General features: G+C 38.8%; 1 protein-coding gene across 1 annotated transcript in view; it reads right to left on the reverse strand.

Annotated features, from left to right (window-relative positions):
- LOC103199617 (zona pellucida binding protein) overlaps positions 1 to 11,486 on the reverse strand; it is a 334,522-nt gene that overhangs the window by 246,991 nt on the left and 76,045 nt on the right. The window lies entirely within an intron of this gene.

Here is an 11,486-nt window from a genome sequence, read left to right on the forward strand (position 1 = left end):
GTCTGTTGTCTCTGAGACATCGTGGCATTTTTGTATTTAGGTCTCTGTTAACTGTTTGTGAAGAGCAGCCAAGGGTGATTCAGGCCCTTGTTGGTGGCTTTTTATCCTTGGCCCATTGGTGGAGAAGGAGGTAGTGGCTCTCGCTCAGTAAGTAAAATTGCAGGACATGTGTGTGTAGTTGTGTCTTATGGGGACTGTTGTTGTGCCCCACTCAGACAAAATTAAAATTAATTAATGATCAAAAAACTAAAAGCACATGGACAAAATACACACCATGTAATCAGACAGGAACAGTAACCAAAAAAAGAAAAAAGGAGAAAAGAAGAAGAAAAGCAAGAAAACCTGCAATATCTGGGGATAGGGCACTAAGAGGAAAAAGGTAGAGAAGGAGAATAATGAAAAAAATGGGAAAAATGCAAAAAGTAAAACAAGGAACAGGATTAACTATGAGAAAAATGGGGGGAAAATTAAATTAATTTTTTTTTTTTTTCCCAACCAGGAACAGGGAAAAGAAAAAAAAAAAAAAAACCTGATACCTAGGACCTGGGAGGTGAAGACTAAAGAATAATAGTAAAAAGACAAAAGTATTAATGAAAATAGTAGTTTTAAAACAGACAAATATACGCAAACTAAAGTCCAGGAAAAAGAAAGTGAAAAAGAAAAAAAATAAAAATAAAAAAAGAGAAAAAATAAAAATATCGGTGGAGGACAGGGCAGGGCACCCAGGCTCCATCTGTACACACAGAGTGGGATGGAGTTCCTTTTGGCTCAGAAGGTGGGTGGGAGTGGGGGATGGCCACACCTCCGTTCACCAAGTGGGTGTGGGGTATAAGAGTAACAAGAGGAATGTCACACCTTTGCAGGCTTGCAGGTCCGGAGTGTCCTTGGGGTTGATGGCAAGCAGAACATGTTCTTTAGCCCCTGGAATCTGGGAGAGTGCTGTCTCTTTAAATGTCCAAAATGGTCAAGCAGCTTGTGAACATTGAAAATGGAGGCACCCTCTGGACAATCAAAAGTCCACAGGTCATCCCGCCTTTCTCTTCACTTTCTCCGTTTATTACCCAGCCACCAGAGCAGTCCTCTGTGCCATCCCTGGCTAGCAGGGCTGATTTTTAGGTTAATTCTTAGGTCCTACCAGCATTTGGGAATCTCCCAGCTGTCTGTGCCATGCCATCAGGATCGCTGCCAGATTGCAGCTCCATATGTCTCCTTTTTTGATATTTTCATGCAAATTCTTCTGCTAATTGGGGTTTAGTCCACTTCTATATCCTTCCCTTCAAGGCTCAGGGGTCCAGGAGTATCTTTTGTGTCTGTGTTAATTGGTTGCCCTTTTCTCTGTTGAATAGGGTCTGTGCAGTCTTTCTGCCTAGTCCACCATCTTACTGGATCCACTAATATACAGCTTGAACAAACAAGAGTTTATTCTCTTACAGTTTAGAAGACAGGAAGTCTGAGTTCAAAGTGCCAGCTCTAAGGGCTGAGTGAAGGCCCCTCAACCTTGAGCTTCAGGGCCTCTCTTGCTTCCAACCCATTGGAGCTGAAAGTGTCTCTTAACTCAGGCAGTTGCTGGCTGCAGAGGCTGACAAACCCAAGGTCAACAAGTAAAATGGCACAGTCATTAACCAACATGGCAGGTCAATAATTCAAGTCCAGAAACAGTCCCATGATAAGCAGGTAACATGGCAGGCTGCTGAATGAAGATCTGGCTAAATCCAGGGTCCAAGCATGCCAAAAATCTCAGAGACCTTTCTCCAAGCTTCTTCTTCAATACTGAAAGCTACTTGGCTGCTCAATGTAGATTCCACCATGGGGTTGTCTTATCATGGGGAATAACTACATCCAGCTGCCCAGCCACTAAAAACTAGGCCCACCAAGTTGACACATAACCTTAACTACCACACTCATGTATTTATATGTGCTGCAAATATATCGTTGAATATAATAGAGCATACAGGGGGCAAAGTTATAAAAACATCTTAACCATAACCAAACTCCTCAAGGGAATGAGTTGCTGGGCCTCAGGGCTAAGGAGCCTAGTCTTGGGGACTTCAAAGTCAGTTGGCATAACATAGTGCACAAAGACAATGTTCTGCATCCTACTTTGGTAAAAACCTACTGGGTCTTAAAAGCCTGGGAGCAGCCATCTAAGGTGCAGTCTGTCCCTATCATGAGCAAAGAAGAATAATGGAATTCAAAGACACAAGGAAACAATTAGTCCAAAGGACTAATGGACCACACAAACCCCAGCCCTCAGGACCATAAGACCAGAAAAATCAGATCATGTTCAGCTAACACTGTTGACCACTCTGAAAGTGATCACAATAGGAGATCCTGGATAATATGGGAGACAAATATGAATCAGCATTAAAAAAAAAAAAAATAAAAGACCAAGCTTACTGGTCTGACAGAGTTTGGTGGAACCCTCAAGACTATGGTCCTTAGAAACCCTTGAAGCCTGGAAATGAACTTATTTCCATGGCTTAACTTTGAGGGAATAAACAAGTCACAGGAATATAAGTTGAATAATAACATGACGGATATATGCACTCCTTAGAACAATCAACCACACAAGACCAAAAGGCAGCATTTGACTGGTCATAAAGCTTAAGAGGCAGGAAGAGATATGAAAGAAGGACAAATGGAAACAGTAAATACAGGGAGAAACCAGGAAGAATATTGTTTCATTGTGTATTGCTTCATTGTGGAGATTGCAATCAATGTCACAAAACAAAATGTGTATGAATTACTGAATGGAAAAACAATTTGCTTTATAAACTTTCCCCAAAATCACAATAAAAAGTTATTTAAAAACAATATTTCAAAATTTTAAAACACTATTAAATATTAAAAGGATTAGAAATGACATTACTGTTGTTGTTGTTGTTATTTGCCATCGAGTCAGCCTCGACTCCTAGCGACCCCTCCTTGGGTTTCCAAGGCAGTTATCACTACAGAAGTAGGATTGCCCAACCTTCCTTCCGAGGAGTGGCTGGTGGGTTTGAACTGCCAGCCTCCTGGTTAGCAGTCAAGTGTCTTAGGCACTATGCTACCAGAGCTCCTGACACATTACTGTAGAAATGAAAAAAATACTTAGAAATAATAATATTAAATAAAATAGTATGAGATGCAATTAAAAAAAAAAGTAAATTACAGCCTAATATATTTATCAAAAATGAGCTAACTCAGCTCAAGAGTCTAAATAAAGAACAAACTTAATACAGGAAAGTAAAATAAAGAAGGAAAATTGAAAGAAGAGAAGGAAACAATTACTGAAATGCAAAAAAATGAAAAACCTAATTTAGATAAAGAGATTCTAAAACATATGAACCTATCATAAGAGACCTCACTGCCATCGAGTAGATGATGATTCATAGGACAGAGCAGAACTGCCCCATGGAGCTTCCAAGGCTGTAAATCTCTACAGAAGCCTTTCTACCCTGAAGCAGCTAATGGGTTCAAACTACCAACTTTTTGGTTAGTAGCCAAATGTTTAACCAATTCACTACCAGAATTCCTTGAGTCTATCACAAAACCCAAAGAACTATTAAAAAATTCTCACATTTAGGGGAGAAAGGAAAGGACATTATATGTAATACTATAAACATTTCAAAGGTGCACTGAAGGAATTTGTGAAAAACAAAGCTCCAGGAATTTATGGAATACCTGTCAGATATGTCAACAAACAGATGCCATGCTAGAGGCACTCGCTCAGCTATGCCAAGAGATATGGAAGACAGCTACCTGGCCAACTGACTGGAAGAGATCCATATTTGTACTCATTCCAAAGAAAGGTGAACCCACAGAATGTGGAAATTATCTAACAATATCATTAATACCACATGCAAGTAAAATCTTCCTGAAGATAATTCAAATAAGGTTGCTGCAGTATATTGACAGAGAGCTTCCAGAAATGCAAGCTGGATTCAGAAGAGAATATGGAACAAGGGATATCACTGTTGATGTCAGATGGATCTTGGCTCAAAGCAAAGAATATCAGAAAGGTGTTTACTTGTGTTTTATTGACTATGCAAAAACATTTGATTGTGTGGATCATAACAAATCATGGGTAACATTGAGAAGAATGGGAATTCCAGAACACTTAATTGTGCTCACAAAGAAACTGTACACAGACCAGGAGGCTATCATTCTAACGAAATAAGGGGATACTACATGGTTTAAAATCAGGAAGTGAGTGTGTCAAGGTTGTATCCTTTCACCATAACTGTTCAATCTGTATGCTGAGAAAATAATCTGAGAAGCTGGACTACATGAAGAAGAATGTGACATCATGATTGGAAGAAGAATCATTAACAACCTACAATATGCAGGCAACACAACTTTGATAAAAGTGAGGATGACTTGAAGCACTTACTGATGAAGATTAAAGACTACAGTCTGTAGTATGGATTACACCTCAATATAAAGAAAACAAAAATCCTCACAACTGGACCAATAAGCAATATCACCATAGATGGAGAAAAGATTGAAGCTGTCAAAGACTTCATATTACTTGGTTCTACAATCAACACCAATGGTGCAGCAGTCAAGATATCATTGGGCAAATATGCTGCAAAAGACCTCTTTCAAGTGCTGAGGAGCAAAGATAAATAAGGTGCATAGCATCCTTGAGGGATGGCATCATGCAAATAAGTTGTATAGAACCCTACCATGAGCATTGCTCAGTTTTTCCATCCTAGCAGGCTTGAAATGAGCCATTGCAGAGGCAGAAAGATGGATCTCACTACTATCAAGAAAGAAGAGCCAAGTGTGCAGCATCATTTGGGCCTGAGATCCCTGCACTAGACCTCCTTGACCCAGGACATATATAGAGAGCTGTAACATTTTGCTGAGACAGTGTGAGATGTGAGAGATAAGACAGCAGAAACAGGTAACAGAACCAAGAGACCTGTATGAGACAGAGTATTGGACTTCCCAGCCCATAGAGTAAGCAAGAAACCCTGCCTATGGGCAAGAAGCTTGCTGGCAGATGGGGGTGCCTCCCTGAGTACCTATCATCAGAGCTGAAAGAGCTTCATAACACTTGCCCAAGTGAGGAAGGGGTCAATGAACCACAGGCTCACAAGAATGTAAGCTTACATAATTCCAAGGACCAATGGTTCAGTATTCAGAGTGACTTTATAGAATATAACTATTGAAAATAATGAGATTGACTACAAATGGAAAAATTTTATATGCCAATTGTTTGGAAAATGTAATATTGTTAAAGTGGCAATACTCTCCAAGTTGATCTACATAGGCAATATAATTCCTAACACAATTCCAGATTGCTTCATTATAGATATTGAGTGTGTAATTCTAAAATTCATATGGAATTGCAAAGGACCCCAGAAAGCCAAAAAGGTCTTGAAAATAACAAAGTTGGTGGATTCATACTTTCCTATACCAAAATTAACCACCAGAGTTCCCTCAAAATTAACTACAAAGCTACAGTCATCAAAACAGTGCGGCACTGGCATAAGGGGAGATATAGATATCTGTGTAATTGACTTCAGAGTCCAGAAATACATCTACTATCAATTGAGTTTATACAAGAATGCCCGAAACATTCAATAGGTAAAGGATTTTCTTTTTAGCAAATGGTGCTGGCATAATTGAACAGCCAAATGTAGAAGTTGAATGTTGGACCCATAACACACACTGTATATGAAAATTAAATGAAAATGAAGCAAAGAGATAAATGTAAGGGCTAAAACTATACAACTCTTAGAAGAATACATGGGTAAACTTTAATGACCATGGATTTGGCAACTGATTTCTTTGATATGATACCACAATCATAAGCAAAAAAAGTAAAATACATTAAACTGGACTTCATCAAAATTAAAAGCATTTATACTTCAATAATAAAATATAACAATATTTTATTGTTATTGTTGTTGTTGTTACATGCCGTCGAGTCAGACCCAACTCCTAGCGACCCCTCCTTGGGTTTTCAAGGCAGTATCACTACGGATGTAGATTGCCCCATCTTCCTTTCAAGGAGTGGCTAGTGGGTTTGAACCGCCAGCCCTCTGGTTAGCAGTCAGGTGCCTTAGTAATAAAAAATATTTTATAATAAAATACAAGCTACAGAATGGGAGAAAATATTTGCAAATCATATATCTGATTATGGACTTATATCTAGAATATATGAAGAACTTTCACCACTTAATAATAATAACACAAATAATTGAATGAAATATGGACAGAGAAAATAAACAAAAAATGCATACAAATGGCCAATAATGACAAGAAAATATACTCGGCATCATAAGTCACCAGGAAAAATGAAAATCAAGACCACAATGAGATAGCACTTTGTAACCTCTGCTGTTATTCGGTGCCATCAAGTCAGCTCTGACTCATAGTGATCCTACGTACAACAGAGCAAAACACTTCCTGGTCCTGTGCCATTGTCACCATCCTTGCTATATCTGCTCCCGTCATTGCAGGCACTGTGGCAATCTATGTCACTGCTATAATAAAAATAAAATTAAATCATTCTCTAAAGAGATGGAAAAACTAATCAATTTTATATGGAAAAGAAAGGAACCCTGGATAAGCAGAGCTACTGAAAAAGAAGAGCAACTAGGAGGCCTCACATTTCCCAATTTCAAAATGTACTACACAACCACTGTAGTCAAAACATTCATATATTGGTATAATAGACACCTAGATTAATGAAAGGGAATTAAGAACCCCAAAGTAAATCAATCCACCTATGAACATCATCCTTGGTAAAGTGGAGGGTCAGTGAAAAAGGGGAAGGTCCTCAACGAGATGGACTGATGCAGTGACTACAACATTGGGTTCTGGTATAGCAAGGATTGTCAGTCTGGCACAGTCCAGGCAGTGTTTCATTCTGTTGTACATAGGGTTTCTATGAGTGGAAACCAACTCGACAGGCATGTAACAACAACAATGGACATCTGCTTGAAAAAGTTCTGAAATCATTTAAATGGGGAAGAGATAGTCTTAACAAATGGTGCAAGCAAAACTGGATATTCATTTGCAGAAAAATGAAACAGGATCCATACCTCACACCATATATAAAATGTAAAATCTTACAAAAGATAATATAGATCAAAGACATAAGTGTAAATCTGTAATGAAAATACATAAAGATCATCAAAGAAAAAATGGGAGCAAACTTAGGGACTCTAATTTAGGATATAAATAGGTTATCAAACATAACCAAAACGGCAAAAATGGCAGAACATAAACTAGATGATCATGACCTCATAAAAATTAAATACTTATGTACACCAAAAGAGCAAAAAGAGAACCTCCAGACTGAGGGGAAAAATTGACAACAGTTTACCTGATAAGGGACTAATGATGTCTAAAATTTATAGAAATCTTCCACATCTCAACAATAAAAAGCCATACAATCTAATTTAAAAAATGGGCAGAGACATGAACAGACACTTCACCATACAAAGCATACAGGCAGCTAACAAACATGAAGAAATACTCATGGACCATTAGAGAGATACAAATAAAAACAACAATAAAACATCATCTCACACCAGAAATAATGGCAAAGTTCAAAAAAACAAAATAACAAGTGCTGGAGTGGGTGTAGAAAGATGAGAACTCCCTTACCTTTATGATGGGATAGTAAAATGGTACAATTACTATGGAAAAATGGTATGGCATGTTCTAAAAAAGTCAGAAACTAAAATACATGATCCATCAATCCCACTACTAGGTGTATATTCTAGAGAAATAAGAGCTGTGACATGAATAGATATATGAACATCCATGTTCACTATAGCATTATTCAGAATAGCAAAAAGATGGAAACAACCTACAATCATCAGATGAATGGAGAAGTAAGCTATGTTACATACACATAATGGAATACTATGCAATGTTAAAGAATAACAAAGAATCTGTGAAGCACCTCATAACATGGATGAACCTGGATGAAGTTATGCTGAGAGAAATAAGTCAATCACAAAAGGACAAATATTGCACTAGACCACTATTATCAAAATCAAGGAAAGTTTCTCATATAGAAAGAAGCATTCTTTGAAGGTTATCAGGAAAATTATAGGAAAGGCAGATAAATCACTAACTAGAGAGTAAATGTATATTAACTCGGGTAAAGGGAAAGGCAATATATAAGAAGTGCCAGGGCAGCACAATATGACCAATGGCAAAGAAAGGAACAGGGAGGTGCAAAAGAGTAAAAGGCAAATGCAATAATAGTAATAGCAAACAACATCTACTAGCAGATACACAGGTAGACATGTAAGTTAACAGATTTGGGAAGGTGAATGGAAGAATTTTCATAAGTATAATATATAGGTTTGGCAGAGAATATGTCCACCTGTATATTTGTATGTGCTGCAAATATATCCAAGGATATTGTACAACATACAGGGGGCAAAGTTCTAAGAATTTCTTTAAAAAAAACCAAAAAACCAAGCCCACTGGCTTCAAGTTGATTTTTACTCATAGTAACCCCCATTAAACCCCCAAGATTTACGGTAAAGGCAGTAAATCTTTACTGAAGTAGATTTCCCCTTCTTCCTTCCACAGAGTGGCTGCTGGGTTTGAACTGCTAACTTTCTTGTTAACAGTTAAATGCCTTAGGCACTGAGCCACCAGCACTAATTAACCATAATTAAACACCTTGAGGGAATATGTAACTGGGCTTGGGGACTTAGGACACAGTTTCAAGGGATATCTAGGGATAATCAGAACCCTCACAAGTCAACTGGCATAACATAGTCCACAGAGACAATGTTCTATATCCTACTTTGGTGAGTAGCTGTTGTTGTTGTTAAGTGCCTTCGAGTCATTTCCGACTCATAGCGACCCCATGCACAGCAGAACGAAACACTGCCTGATCCCGTGCCAGCCCCACAACCCCTGCTATACTTGAGCCCATCATTGCAGCCACCGTGTCAATCCATCTCATTGAAGGCCTCCCCCTCTTTCATCGACCCTCCACCCTACCAAGCATGACATCCTTCTCCAGGGAATGGTCCCTTCTTACAACATAACCAAAATAGGTGAGACAAAGTCTGGCCATTCTTGCTTCCAAGGAGCATTCTGGCTGCACTTCCTCCAGGACAGATCTGTTAGTTCTTTTAGCAGTCCATGGTACTTTCAGCATTCTCCACCAGCACCACAACTCAAAAGCATCAACTCTTCTTCGGTCTTCCTTATTCATTGTCCAGCTCTCACATGCATACAAGGCGATTGGAAATATCATGGCTTGTGTCAGGCGCACCTTAGTCCTCAAGGAGATAACCTTGCTCCTCAGCACTTGAAACAGTTCCTTCGCAGTTGACTTCCCCAATGCTACACGTCGTCTAATGTCCTGACTGCTGCTTCTGTTGGCATCTATTGTAAAACCAAGCAACGTGAATTCTTTGACAAACTCAATCTTCTCTCCATTTATTGTGATGCTGCTCATTGCATTAGAAGGTACTTACTGTTGTTGGATGAGATAACATCAGTGATGAGAAGGTTAGCTCTGAATATAAGTGGAAGATGGGCTGTTGTTGTTGTTAAGTGCCGCCGAGTCATTTCCAACTCATAGCGACCCCGTGAATGGCAGAATGAAACACCGCACAATCCCGCGCCAGCTCCATGATCCCTGCTTGAGCCCATTGTCGCAGCCACCGTACGACTTCGTCTCACCTACTTTGGTCATGTTGTCAGAAGGGACCATTCCCTGGAGAAAGATGTAATGCCTGGTAAGGTGGAGAGTCGTTGAAAGAGGGGAAGGCCTTCAACGAGATGGATTGACATGATTGACACGGAAGATGGGCAGCTGCTATTTATTATTTTTTGTCAATTTTCCCCCAAAATTTTATTTATTTATTTTGTTGTTGAAGAAACCAATTCAGTAGTTTCTACATGTACAATTCAGTGATGTTGATTACATTCTTCAAGTTGTACAATCATTCTCACTCTTCTTTTCCAAATTGTTCTTTCCTCTTTAACATAAACTCGCTGACCCTGAAAATTCTTATCTAACCTTTTGAGTTGACAATTGTCACTTTGTTCTTAAAAGAGCATAATACTCAAGGCAAAGCATTTTTACTGGTTAAGCTAAGCAATTGTTCAGTTTTAAGTTAACTTCAGGGCATGTTCTGGTTGCCTAGTGCCACTCTGACAGGAAACATACCACAAATGGGATGGCCTTAACAAACAGGAGTTTATTCTTACAATTTGGAGGCTTTAAGTCCAAGTTCAAAGTGCCAGGCCCTAGGGGCTGGGTGAAAGCCCCTTAACCTTGGGGTCCAGCTCTGCCTTCTGCTCCCGGCCCACTGGAGCTAGAGGCATTTCTTCACTCAGAGAGCTATTGGCTGCTGAGGCTGAGAAGCCCCAACGTTGCCAAGTAAAAAGGCACAGTCCTGATGTTACTAATCCACATGGCAGGGCATTAACTTAAGTCCATTGTAAGTCTCAAAGTTGGCAGAGCATACCAGGCTGCTGAGCAACGACGCAGCTACCTGAAGGGTCCAAGTGTGCCAAAGGCTAGAGACCATTCTCAAAACTTCCCCTTATATACAGGAAGCAGTCCACATTCCCAAAGGCAGCTACTCAGCTGCTCCCAGTAGATTCCACCATGGAGTTGATTACCAGTCTCATCATGGGGAATACTACATCCAGCTGCCCAGCCACTCAACCAGGCCTAGCCAAGTTGACATACAAATATAACCATCACAGGGCATATTTTGGTTTAAAGTTTAAAGATCATCTCAGGGCAATAGTTTCAAGGGTTTATCTAGTCTCAATGGCTCCCAAAAGTCTACAGTCCATGAGAATTTGAAATTCAGGTCTGCATTTTCCCCCTTTTAATCAGGATTCTTCTATAGAATCTTTGATCAAAATGTACAGCAACAGTTATCTTTGATCAAAATGTTCAGCAGCTGCTATTTAAATCAGATGAATTTTACTAGCTTTAGCCAGTAAAAGAAAATGCTTATTTATTATTTTTTCCTGATTATAAACATATTCATAGTGGGTGATTTGGAAAAAATAGACAAGCACAAAGATAAAAATAAAAGACATCTATAATCTATAATCTATAATTTCACAAAAAAAACCCACTACCACTGAGTTGATTCTGACTTATAGTGACCCTATAGGATAGAGTAGAACTGCCCCATAGGGTCTCCAAGGCCAAATGTTTTAACCACTATGCCACCAGAGCTCCTCTCTTATAAGCAAAGGAATAGTAAATACTTGCTCAGCACACAGAAGCCAAAAAAGAACATACTACATGTGGATTACATAAAATCATTAAATTACTTAGGGTAAAAAATCTTCATTAAGCTAAAGCAAATCAACAGAATGGAACAACAGAATAAAAACAACAGAATGGAACAGTTGGAACAATGACTGGCATAAACAAGCATAAGTTTGTGTTTTGTTATTATTATTATTATCATCACATTTAAAAACATAAGATTTCCTGGAATATAATATATCCCCAGTAAATATTATCTATTATTAGGATA

Source organism: Orycteropus afer, unplaced genomic scaffold (assembly GCF_000298275.1).
Source record: "Orycteropus afer afer isolate SDZICR_OR568_19922 unplaced genomic scaffold, OryAfe1.0 scaffold00115, whole genome shotgun sequence".
In the NCBI taxonomy this organism is placed as follows: domain Eukaryota; kingdom Metazoa; phylum Chordata; class Mammalia; order Tubulidentata; family Orycteropodidae; genus Orycteropus; species Orycteropus afer.